Below are 13,490 nucleotides of genomic sequence, written 5' to 3'. Positions count from 1 at the left end.
TCTCTCGTGTCCCTCTACTCCCAGGAGTCTCCCTGGTGAACAGGCACCTCAGGGTGAGAGGTCATGCTGCTCCTGCACTCCCGCAGAGTCTGTGCTCTGACTCCGAACTGCTGCATGCTGCATGCTGCTGCAAGGTGAGTCTCCTTGTGATAACTGCACTATCTGGGATGCTCCCTGCGGTGGTGCCTGCACTGACATGTGAGTCTTCATGGTGCACTTGTGTCTGCAGCCAAGAAACCCCAGGGCAGCTGCATTTCCCTTGTTCCTGCCCTTCAGTGAATGACCCCCAACTGTGTCTGTAACTCTGGGTCAGATTCCATGGGCACTTCTGTTTCCAGGTTAGACTCATTTGTGCATCGGAAATCCCGTGTGTCTCTCTGATGTGCCTCTGCATCTCGGTCCCCTGGCCCATCTCGGCTTTCTAGAGGAAATTCTCTGGTGGATATGCATTTCCAGACGAGATTACCTGGTACAACTGTACCTCCATGTGAGACTTCCTGGTGCACATGCATTGTCAGGAGGAACGTGACTCTTTACTGCATCTGCCCTTTCGGGCCTGGCACCTTGTTGTGCCTTTGCTCTAAGGTGAGTCTCCCTGGTAAATCTTAAGCTTCAGATCAAACACCCTGATGTACCTGCTCTTCTAGATGAGCCGTACTGTCGTTAATACACGCTGATCTGAGCATCCCAAGTTCACATGCACATCTAGGCGTCACACCCTCATGTACCAGGCCTCTGGAATCAGACTTTCTGTTGCACCTGCATTGAATCTCGCTGTCATGCCTGCACTGCTCTTGAACTTTCACATGAGACTCTGGTGCACCTTCACGTCTAGGTGATATTCCCTGGTACACACACACACTTCAAACGGAGTACCCCCTTGTGCTGGTAAACTCTCAGATTAAACAGCATGTTGCAACTTAACATACAGGAGAGACTTCTCTGATGCAAATATAGTTCATTATGTTATACCTGCTTTCCAGAGACCAAGTCACCTCAGTAGACCTGATGTGTCACATTGTCACGCCTGCTTTTTCATTTTTCTTTATTAAGAAATTTTCTACTCACTCTACATACCACCCACAGATCCCCCTCCTCCCTCCTCCCATCTCCAAGCCCTTTCTCCCAAGCCACCCCACATCCCCACATCCCCCAAATCAAGGTCTCCCATAGGGAGTCAGCAGAGCCCGGCACACTGAGCCTAGACAGGTCCAAGCCCCTTCCCACTGCACCAAGGCTTCGCAAGGTGTCAAACCATGGGCACCGGATTCCCAAAAACCTGCCCATGCACCAGGGACGGATCCCGATCCCCCTGCCTGGGTGCCCCCCCAAGCAGTTCGAGCCAAACAACCATCTTCCGTATCCATAGGGTCTAGTCCAGTCCCATGGCGGCTCCACAGCCACTAGTCTACAGTTCATGGGCTTCCTCTAGTGTGACCGATCATCTCTGCACGTCTTCCCATCATGATCTCGACGTTCCTAGCCTGCAGTATCTCTCCTCTCTCTCATCGATTGGATCCCTGGAGCTCAGCCTGGTGCCTGGCCATGGATCTCTGCATCTGCCTCCATCAGTCACTGGACAAAGACTCTATGATGACAGTTAGGTTATTCACTAGACCGGTCACCAGAGTAGACCAGTCCAGGCACCCTCTGGACCACTGCCAGCAGTCCTACGTGGGGTCAACCTTGTGGACTCCTGAGAGCCGCCCCAGCACCCTGCCTCTTCCTCTTCCCATGATGTTCTCATCTATCATGGTATCTCCCTTCCTGTCTTCCCACTCTGTCCCTGTTCCAGCTCGACCCTCCCATTTCCCTGTTTTCATCCCCCACTCCTCGACCTCCGCCATCCCCCCACACCCAGTCCGCTCATGTAGATCTCATCCTTTTCTCCTTCGCTGGGTCATCCATGTGTCCCTCCTAGGGTCTTTCCCTGTTAGCTAGCCTCTCTGGAGCTGTGGGTTGCAGTCTGCATGCCTGCTTTTTCACAGGAGTCTCGCTACAGCTACTTCAGGTCAATCTGAGATCTTTGGTTGTGCAGTCACTTCCAGATGTGACTTCGCATGGTATCTAATCATTGAGTGCGTGGGGCACACACCTCACATATCAGGTGAGGCTCTTGTTGCACCAATACCTCCGTGACAAACTTCCTGGTGTACTGGCACTCAGAGATGAGAATTAGTGATGCAACTGATTTTACAGTTGAGGGTTCTTGGTCATCTGAAATTCCAAATAACTGTCTCTAATTCACCTGCACTCACAAGTGACTGTCCCTGGTGTGCTTCAAACCCATGTGATCATTGATTGTGCATCTGCCCTTCAAGCTGAGCCTCTTTCCTGCACCAGCACTCCCAAGAAAGTCATCCTGGACCACCTAACATGTAATGTCAATCATGGTGCTGCTTCTGCACCTGCAGGTGACACTCCTTGATTTACCTACATGGCTGATGAGGACAGCTGGCACTTGCACATCCAAGGGCTATTGCCTGATCCTCCTGCACTTCTGGATTGCACATCCTGGTGCAGCTTCCCCCTGATGTGAGAGCTGGTGGTACACCTGCCCTCCAGGTGAGACACACGGATGAATACGAATTCATGCAGTGCACAAGCATGCAGTGCCCCTGAGTTCTGCATTTCTAGGCGAGTTTCTTCGTGCACTGGGACTCCTAGGTGATCTTACCTGAGTTGAGATAGTTTCACCTGTACTTGTAGCTGAGTCTCCCTGAAGAACCCAAGCTTCCCAGTTACACTCTGGAAAAGATGACCCACCAGATGAGCAACTGCAATAGACACAAACAGAACATGTCATCATTACTGCCTCTTTAAATTTTAATTATCCTTTAGTGCAATTAAATTACAGTATCACAGCATTTTAACTTCATCTATTCCATTTCCCATAGAGACCTTTCCTTGTCTAGATCTAAGTGTCTATTAAATATTCCTTCTGCCTAGAGAACTTTTTCCAGAATTTCTTGAAGAGGGGATCTTCTGGTGTTCTGGTTTGATTTTTGGTGTTGTGTTGAAACACTGACAAACCCCAGCCTGGGGAGGATGTGGTTATTTCATCTTATATACCTGCATCACAATTCTTCATCAAGGGAGGTGGGGCAGGACTCAAGGCAGGAACCCAGAGGTGGGAAGTAAAGCAGAGAACATGAAGTCATGCTGCTAACCAGCTTGTTGATGGCTTCTCCATTCAGCTACAGATTTTATACAGCTCAGAACCACCAGCGCAGTGATGGGACCATTCCCAGTGGGCTGGATCCTCCACATCAGCAGTTCTCAGTCTGGAAAAACCCAAAGTAATCTGCATAACAGATATTTACATTACAACTCATAACAGTAGCAAAATTGTAATTATGAAGTAGCAACAAAAATACTTTGTGGTTGGGGTGACCACAACCTGAGGAACTGTATTAAAGGGCCGCAGCATTAGGAAGGTTGAGAAACACTGCTCCACATCAATCAGTAATCAAGGTAATTTCTCACAGATGTGGTTACAGGGCAATCTGACCTGGGCAATCCCACAACTGAGACTCCCTGAAATTACTGTGGACTTGTTAAACAGACAGCTGTAGCTAACTGGGACTCCTGGTGTGGGGGACCAGCTCCCACTTTTTCTACCCCAGGGACTGTTGGGGAGAAAGGGATAAGAGCACTGAGTAGAAGGATAGAGGGGGAGAGAAACAGATAGAAACACAAGATAGCCTCAGGAGGCCCTGGATTCTTGTCCACCAGCCCTTACTGTCTCCTCTAAAGGGCTTTTAAAGGAATGCCAAGGGGTGGAGCAAGGACCTCCCCTAGCACAGCCAAGTGCAGACCCTTCCAATCACCTGGTAACCATACACAAGGTCAAGCGATCCTCTAATGCAGCTCTGCTGAGTAAAGCAAGCTCAGATCTCACTAGAAACCTTTGTGCCCCTCCACATCCTAGAAAATAATTCTCTCAACTTTTACTTGAGAAAGACTCTCACTCTCCATATATACATATAGATGCAATCTCTGTATATACTTATAGATACCTGTACATTATGTGTATATATTTTAGCCTGTATAGTGTTTGATGAAAATTCATTGGAAATTCTTATCTTGGAAAAGATTTTAAGCAAAATTGCAAGATCATAAACCCTCCAGCTTTCACCCTCCTATCAGAATTCATGCAACGTGCCTCTGTAGTGCTCTCATTCTCTGTGTGTGTCTCTGTCTCTCTGTCTCTGTCTCTGTCTCTCTCTGTCTCTGTCTCTGTCTCTCTCTCTGTCTCTGTCTCTGTCTCTCTCTCTCTCGGAGTTGATAATGAAATGTGCTGTGCTTTTGTAGCCCCTTCCTCATGCATCTGTGGAATATGTTTATCATTCTATCCAATGCCCAGGAAATACAACAGGGCTGTTGCATTCGTTAACTCACAGCATGTATGGCTGCGTGCACACCCTCAAGCTAGTCAGCATTGTAGCCTGGAGGGGAGAGGGAATCCTCAGTCCCACCACTAGCTGAGACACTATTCGCAGATGGTAATGATTGCTGGGGGAAGCAGAGTCAATTATCTTCAGGGATGAAGTCCCTGGTAAGTCGCCCATGTTCCAGTGCACAGCCCTAGACCCACTAGAATTTGTGTAGCACTAATAGGACTCCGTGGATTGTAAGAAAGAAATAAAAAAAGAACAGGACATTTGGAGAAGGGTGTTTGCGATGTGGTTGGAAGGGGTCCAAGAACGGCAAGGGGTAGATATGCCCAAAATGCAATGTATAAAAGTCTCACATAATAAAATTTTGAGAACAGTTCCCAGTTTCCCTACAGTTGTGCATGGTGTTACATGACTACAATCCCAATCCCAGATCGCTGAAAACTAGGGCAGGAGGATTCTGTGTTGAGGCCATCTTGGGCTACACAATGAAACCCTATCTTGGAAAACAAACAAACAAACAAAAAAAAAAAAAACCTCCCAACATATGCATACTTTCCTCATAGTTTTTCTCTTCTGCAATTCCAGAACTCCAATAGAAAAGATGTTGCTCTATGTCTTACATTAGCCTTCTAAACTCCACTGACAGAATCTCACTTTTTACTCCTTTTCCAATGGAACGCTTTGCAATTCTCTTCACTTTTTATGTCCAGTGGCTCTTTCTCCCTTTTGTCCAGATGGATACATGGCTTCTGCTTGGTATGCAAACACTTCACCACTAGCCTCCCACCAGCCTCAGTGCTTCTTGGATTTGCAGTCTCATCCGCAGCTCTTAAGGTGATATTGAACGTTCCAGTAGCATTCTCGTTTTGTTCCTTTTAGGATACTGGATGTGTCTACTGACAGTCTCCATCCAGTCATGTACTGTGGCTGTGTGGTTTTCTGCCTTCTGTACACTGGTTTTGTATGGAATCTATTGGTAGTTGTTTCTTCTCTGTATGTTTCTTGGTTCCCACATCTCTAGTGTGTATTGTATGTGTCACAGTTTACTGATTCTCTACATAGAAAGTTTTTCTGACTAGAGTTGGTGGGTGCTACTCTGTACCGTGTAGAAGTTGGTGAAGTGTTCTCAGGCTGTTGGGTGAGCTTGGTTCTCCACAGGTTCAGTTTTAAGCCTGGTTGGGATGAATATGTAGTGTCCTTTGCTCTGGAGGCTAGAGGTCTCCTGTTCCTGCCTAGCTTTCTGGGTGAGTGCCAACAACTTCCAGACTGTTTTCCTCTTTGCTGCCTGAGATGTAGGCAATTCTCAGCACCATGGAACATCAGGGGTTGTTCTCTGGAGACGCAAGATGGCTGCCACTACATAGGAGAGCTGAGAGGTCTCAAGGCATTCCCACTTTCTGTATCCCCACTTTGTGTAGCCTCTATTCTCTGCCCCCAAAGAATATAGCTACTTCAGTCTCCCCAAGAAACCTGAAAGGGACCAGCCTTCTCCATCTAGTCGTCCTGAAGCTCTTGCAGGCAGAAACGGAGGAGAGAGCATGCGTCCCTTCGGGACAATCCCATGCTCCTTGTCATCTGCTGCCTGCAAAGTGCTTCATGTCTTTGTCAGTGATTAACGGCTAGTTTGGGTAGGGGCTGCCACTGTCTGTGACCTCATGGTAGAAGTCTCAAATTAAGTACGTATTTTCTCTTTCACAAAAGGTTGTGTTCTCTAGCCTGGCTCGGCTGCCTGTACTTATTTCTTCCAAAATTTTAATTGAAATATAATTACACCACCCCCTCTCCTCTCTCCAACTTCATGTCACCCCTGTTCTCTCTAAAAATTCATAGCCTCTTGCCTGCTGAGTCTTTTAGTGTTGCTTCTACGTATATGTTTTTATGGCTCGCCAGTTGGTGTTGGATAACTGTTTAGGGAGCTCATCCCTGGGGAAGACTAATTATCCCTCCGTTAGCGGTCTTTAATTACCTGTAGCTCTGCATCTGGTGGTGGAGCCCTGTGAGATTTCCCCCATCCATGTTGGCATGTCAGCTGGTGTTGCCATTCTTCAAGCCTCACTTAAACAGCCATATTTTGTGATATCATGAGTGTAACTTCCGACATATATAGAAGGCCCAATCTTGCACCAGACTTTCCTGGCCTCTTAACGATACCTCCACCCACTCTCCTACTGTGTTCTCTGTGCCTAGACTGTGTTGTGGATGTATCCATTGGGGCTAGGACCCACAATCAGTTTTTCTCTGAAGGTTGACTATTATGGCTTTCTGTCTGATCTCTGACTGATGAAAAAAGAAACTTCATTTTTAAATTATGTTAGTTTTTGTGTTCTTTGGTGTGTGTGTGTGTGTGTGTGTGTGTGTGTGTGTGTGTGTGTGTGTGTGTCTGTGTGTGTGTGAGTGTTTTGCCTGCACCAAGGTCTCTGTACCCTGTGCATGTGCATACAGTTCCAGCAGATGCCAGAAGAGGGCATCGGATCCCCTGGAACAGGAATTGCAGACAGTTGGCCAATACATGGGAGCCCAGGAATTGAATCCAGATCTTCTGGAAGAGCAGCCAGTGCACAGAACCACGCAGCCATCTCTGTAGCCACTCACCACCTGAAAAGAAGCTATTTTTGGTGTGTGTTGGGGGGAGTGAGATCAACATGTGTCTCTGGGTATAAGTATTCAGAAAGCAGTGAGGATTTATAGTGGTTTAAGGAAGAGACTGTAGTATATTCTCCTGTGTGATCCATGGCCTCACTAGACACAGGCTAGGTCTATAGTACCAGGCATGATTTACCTCCTGGTGGTCAGGCCTTAAGTCCAGTTAGAGAGATGTTGCTTCTCCCCAGGATTTTAGTGCCACTGTTGCACATTTAGGAGTTGGCTGCTCATTGTTACGATTCATGGGCAACACAGCTGGTGGGACTGTTGAAGGCTCGCCTCCCTTGGCTACTTGCATAGCAGCTTCTGATACCATGTATCAGAAAGCTTTGAAGGTCAGATCTAGCTTGAGCCCTCCTGGCCAAATGTCAAAATGCCTGGTGTCTTCAGCAATATGGACTTATCTTCAAATTCTGAGAGGCAACCAAGGGCAATAGCAGTGGCTTATAATGTTTGGGGTGTTCTCTTGGACTCCTCTGAGTTACGACTCAAAAGGAGGTTTCTCATGCCTGGTACTGTGGATTTATTTTTCAATAGTCTATGGCTCTTGGGGGAGGCATTATCATCCCTATTGGCATCATTTTATTATCTATATTTATTTATATGTATTTTATGTAAATATATAATAATAAGTTCACTATGGATATTTCAAATATCCTTATTGCTATTTATCCTCCCTCTGTAAGCCCACCCCATTTTTCCATTTCCCTCTTCATGTCACCTGTATCATGTTAAGCCCCATTGGTCCTGTAGATGTAACCAACCATCTTATTAAATAAGAAACACAGAACCAATGCAAAGAAGAAAGCCAAGAGGTCAGAGCTAAGAGCTAAAACCTTACCCTTCCTCCTGCAGTGGTCCTACCTCTCCGAAAGAGAGCTATTTCCTGTTTTAAAGTCTTTATAAAGACTTTTGGTTCTGCCTTCTCATTGGTTGTAAACCCAACCACATGACGGCCTCGTCACTGCCTGCCTGTACAGACCTCCAGGTCCTCTATGGTTGGTATTTAGATTAAAGGCGTGTGTCTCCAATGCTGGCTGTATCCCTGAACACACAGAGATCTACCTAGCTCTGCCTACCAAGTTCTGGGATTAAAGGCGTGCGCCACCACCGCCCGGCTTTGCTATGGCTTGCTAATAGCTCTGACCCCCCAGGCAACTTTATTTATTAACATACAAATAACATTTTAGTACAAAATAAAATTTCACCATATGGTCCCTTTGTACTTTCATGGTTTCTGTGGTTATGTACTCACATCTGAAGATCTAGAGATAATGGGAATATGTGGCATTGGTATTTCTAGGTCTGGGTTACCTCACCCAATATATTTTCTAGTTCAAACCATTTGGCTGCACATTTCATGGTTTCCTTTTTCTTTATAACTGAGTAGTATTCTGTTGTGTACAAGTACCAAATTATCATCATCTATTATCTGCTGAAGGACATTAAGGATGTTACCACATCTTAACTATCAAGTGTTGATGAACATGGCTCAGAAAATATCTGTGGAGTAAGGTATTGACTCCTTTGGGCAGATGCCTACCAAGGAGTGGAATAGCTGGGTCATAGTCACATGGTATATTCACTTTTAGGTTGCTGAGAATTCTTTTTTTATTAAGAATATTTTTCCATTCATTTTACACACCAAAGATCCCCTCTTCCCTCCTCCAGCCCCCCCAGCCTCCCCCTCCCAACCCACACCCACTCCCCCCCTAGAAGGCAAGGCCTCCCATGGGGAGGCACATCCAGTAGAGGCAAGTCCAACCCCACCCCCCACCCTCCCACCCCCGCCTCAAGGCTGCACAAGGTGTCCCATCATAGGTAGTGGGCTCCAAAAAGCCCGCTCATACACCAGGGATGGAGAGGGTGCCTGAACTGAACTGGCTTGCCCCAGTGACTAGATCAGTGAATACCCTGTCATCACAGAGCTTTTCTCCAGTGACTGAAGGTTGCTGAGAATTTTTAAACAACACATTCTAGTAGGCGCAACAGAGAGGAACATAGTGAGCCATCTAGTGCTTTCTGATGACTGCACAGTGCCACACTGTGTGGCTGACTCTCGGTTAAACCAGCTAGTGCCTGATCAATGACCGTGGAGACATCAACATTATACTATCACTAATGACACCAGTAGGAACATTCAGGATCTCCACCTCGGGGAATGTTGAGAGGGCATGGCCGAAAGAACTCTACATCTGCCCTTCGGTTCTATCTTGAGCACTGCTTGTAGCAGAGTACTGTCTGTGTTCCATGGGAGCTGTGCCATTATTGCACATACTCTGTGCATCGGTGAGGGGACACTCCTCCACACAGATATGCAGAGTGGACCAGCCTTGGGGTAGAATGACCATATGGGAAGAATACCACTTTCCAGCACCTGGAATATATATTTGTCTTCCTAGAGACTGGGTTGGCCTGTTGGATGCATTTGGGGGCAATCTGATTTTCTGTGTTTATCTTCCTGACTCTTGGCTGCTTGTGTGTTCCCATTTTCCTGGCAGTTTCCTTTGACACAAGGTCACACTGCCGTCCAAGCTACCTAGCAATTCTTGGTATCTTGCCTCAGTTTTGAAGTGTTGCTATTACAGGCATGTGTCACCACATCTCCTCTATCAGATTTGTATCTGGTTCCCAGCTTTGTTATATGTCAGGAATAGCAAGCAGCCTTCTTTGTGATATGAACAGTAGACATCCTCTCCTTGCCTATGGACTGTCTTAACCTTTTAATTTCCTTTCTGCCACTTTCTCAAATTTCTGTGAATGAAAATAAATACACATGTCACTGCTCCCACCATTTTCCTTTATGGGCTCTGGCTTTTGTACCATATATAGAAACCTTTCTGCCTCTTAGGTTAAAAGGACCTGCCTCCATTACAAATTCTTCAAGTCAGTCTGTAGTTTCATTTGCTGTATACAATCTGTAACCTGTTGTGATTTGTTTTGAGATTAGCCAACAAATTCAGATCCATTTTTCTTTTTCAGAGACCTATGTAGCTTTTCCAGTATATTAGACTTGACCTGCACCCAGGACTCCTGGGAAAACAGGAAAGGTTATGCTATCATTACCCTGTGTTCTACAATCAACTCGCTGCAAAGACTCCCTTGCGACTTACAGCAGAATGTTAACCCTTTTCATCTGGCACAGTACTAGCCTGAGACCCTCCACCCTCCATAGACTTCCACTTGGATTCCCTGAAGCTGATTTGAAGATCTCCTCCCCACTGAGTCATCAGAAGAAAATGCCTGTGAGCCGAACTCTGAGCCATCTCTCCTTCTAGGCCTTGAGAGGGGGCCCACTGGAAGCATTTCCTGCTTCCATACTCTCCCTAAATCCCTGTTGCTGATCTCCACACACCGCTCCTTTTAACTACCCTCACTTCTGCCTATCATGGGGAAACTGTCCAAACCTGAGAAGCCCATGGAACTCAGGGTCACTTCACAGGCCTAGGCCACTGATACCACACGACACACACTGCTGTACCTTCCCACTACAATGTCCTTTTTCTGCTACAGCAGTCTCTTCTCACCTTATTAGTTGCCCCTCCAGTAAGCAATCGCCCCTCCCCACTGCAATGATCCCTTCAAATAGTCCTTTCAGATTCCCTCCTGATGTAGTCCAGATATGTTTGCTTGATAATAGTGCCATTTATTAAAGTCCTTCACTCCCCAGGGTCCCAAGATGCCCTCCTTAGTCTGTATACCATTCTCATGCCCCAGGCATGGTTCTCATATCAGAATCAATGTAATTTATGTCCAGCATGTACCCACAGCAGCAGCACCCTCTGATCTTCTGCGGCAGGGTTTCTAGTGCATTCTTTGTTTCTCCAAACCAGAAGTGCAAGAAACTCGTCCTTAAAACTCCATTGCAAGTGAAATGACATGCTGAAAGTGTGTGTTTTTTGTGGACCATTTGCACTTCATTCCCTTTGGATGTGTTCAGAAGGTAGAATGAAGTTTCACTCGTTCAAAGCTCTTGACTGTCTCCATTCAAGAGTTTTTCTCTGTTAAAAGAGTTTTCTAGAAGGCCACTGTTTTGGAGTGAGGTCCTAGGAGATCCCTGGCTGCATCCTGCCTGCCTTTGATGGTCTGTTGCCATCTCCTTCCTCCCTGAAGAGCAAGCCCTAAACTGGAGGGCCTGTGGCAGCTACAGCCGCACCTCTGATCAGAATGCAGGTAAGGGAGGTAGCTGCTGCCCACTTGCTCTCTAACTGTCCCCCAGGAAATTGGGATGCCTCTCCAAGGGAAAGGAGCCAGTATTTGCTCAGTCTCTGGCACATGGGTCTTCAGTAAATGCTGTGAGTTCCTGTTCCTTTGAAATGGGAGTTTCTTTGCTGAGCATTGAGCAGCTTTTGTGACTATTGTCCAGGCAAACTGGGGAAAGCATACAGATGTCCCCTGTGGAACTGTTTGCTGAGACTGGGCCTGCAGATCCTCAGTGACAGCTATGGGGCTATTTGCAGGGCTTTGGAGGCTCTGGGTCATGGAGACTAAAAGACTGCGCTCCAGATGTTCTGCAGAAGTCCGATGACTGGGTTGCAGGCAAGCTCTAGGGAGGTGGCTGGGATATGTGTGTAGCCTGGGCATCTGTGGTTCTTTCCCAGGCCCTTTGCAGACTAAGCCTTCTGTGGCAGAGGTCCTCTCCAGGAAGTTGATGCTCAAATGGGATTCAAACAACTCTTCTAGCTCTCATTCTAGAATTTTTAAATCCAAACTTTTAGTGGTTAAATTTGTTCTTTGACAGTTTCATCCAGGTTTACAGTACATTCTATTTGCTTTCAATCCCACCCTCTCTTATCCCCACAACTCTTTTACTCCCCCTTCGTCCTTACAGGTCTCTTTCACACATTCGTGCACTTTTGTATTGCTTTGGGACAAACTCTCTAATTTTGACCAGGACAGTTTGTGTCGTGGGTATTGGAGCTATCCATTAATACCTGGTGGGCTCACTTTCTGACACACAGCTCAAGTCAATGACTGCCCATTACCAGAATCTTTCAGTTGGCCGAAGTTCACCAGTGAAGGGTAGAGCCTCCCTGAGCCCTTCCTCAATCTGTGATTTGCTGTAGCCTGGGCAGGTCTAGTGCAGGCAACCACAGCTACTGGGAGATCATGTTCCAAACGGCTGTGTGATGACCTGAAGATGGTTTCACATCTCTGACATTCTCTCCCCTCCCTCCCCAGTATTCCCTGAGCCTTAGGGCCTGTGGTATAAATGATTTGTGAACCACTTCACAGGAGGAATTGTATGTGTGACACTGTAAACCCAGTCTGAAACCCATGGCCAAACACCCATATGCATAAAATTTAAAAAATTTAAAACATTAAAAATACATGGAGTAAGGTGAATGGTACCCGCTGGCAGCTGGTGGGGCTGGTGCAGGCCTTAGTGCCTCCTTCTCAGAAGACTGGCATATCTTCCCAGTCCTGAAGATGCTCTTAGTTGGTCTGAGTTTCCTTTTGACCAGGTGATCTTTTATCTCAAGTGACTCTCAAACAACTCTGGGAAGCAAATGGGACTTTCAGTCCTGGGGAACCACTACTCAATGAGCTTGAATTTCCATCTCAAATTCTATCTGATGCATGGCAACAGAACCATGGTGTGTGTGTGTGTGTGTGTGTGTGTGTGTGTGTGTGTGTGTGTGTGTGTGTGTGTGTGAGTTTTTCTATTTGCCACTTCATCTCTGATGTCTGTGATCAAAAGAGTTGGACCTCCATGTAGGAGGTGTCACTGGAAGTGATCAGAGCATTGAAAGAAGTTGCAGCATATGAATCAGGATGACATGTTTGGACCATGCCAAGAAGAGTCTTCACTGAGGCTCTGCGGGGACAGTGCAATTTGCAGATTCTGCCCCACATGCGAACTCTGAGATTCCTTTCCAGCACTTGCCCTATTCTTCACCCACAGTAACCAGGCGCCATGTACCTGGGCTGTACTTTGGAAGCTGCTCTTCTTTGTGGACAAAAGACTCGTAAAACAGCTGCTGGTGCCAGGCAGTATGTTCTGTCAAGTCTCTGGCTCACTGGCTACATTGAAGAATGATGTGTGCATCTCGAGTACACAAACCTAGATTCTCGAGTGTGATCAGGACTCAGAAGTTCAAAATGAGGTCCTAACTCCATGTTTTCAACTTCTTTCTGGTTGGAGGTCTAGGCCATCAGGTCATGTCTGAGGAATGCAAAAAAAATGGTCTGTGGGAATTGATGGGATTAAGGGATCTCCGGTGGATTTATGCCCAGCATCAAGCCATACCCTCTGCTCTGCACCCTTGTTTGGAGAGCAGTCTGAGCATTCCTAGGTTATGAGACAGATTGCTCAGCGTCCAGCCTTGCTGCACACCCCCCCCCCCCCAGCTACCCTCTACGTCCATATTGTCAATCACTTACTTCTGGGCCTCCCATTCTCCATTGCCCTTCCTGGGCAGAAGTCAGGAGCTCTTAGTTCCCTAG

At 46.8% G+C, this 13,490-nt stretch overlaps 1 long non-coding RNA gene across 1 annotated transcript in view; it reads right to left on the bottom strand.

Moving 5' to 3' along the window:
• Nucleotides 1–2,997: 2,997 nt before the first annotated feature.
• Nucleotides 2,998–13,490, bottom strand: part of LOC128108909 (uncharacterized) — a 30,399-nt gene continuing 19,906 nt past the window's right edge. The window contains exon 3 of the long non-coding RNA XR_008217620.1: nucleotides 2,998–3,284. This is a non-coding gene — a long non-coding RNA (uncharacterized LOC128108909). The remainder of the gene's footprint in view (nucleotides 3,285–13,490) is intronic.

The sequence above is a fragment of the Peromyscus californicus genome, unplaced genomic scaffold (assembly GCF_007827085.1).
Source record: "Peromyscus californicus insignis strain IS unplaced genomic scaffold, ASM782708v3 Scaffold_10__1_contigs__length_136768540, whole genome shotgun sequence".
Classification (NCBI taxonomy): Eukaryota; Metazoa; Chordata; class Mammalia; order Rodentia; family Cricetidae; genus Peromyscus; species Peromyscus californicus.
The sequence above is the reverse complement of the archived record's forward strand: the minus strand, read 5'-3'. Positions and strand labels throughout refer to the sequence as shown.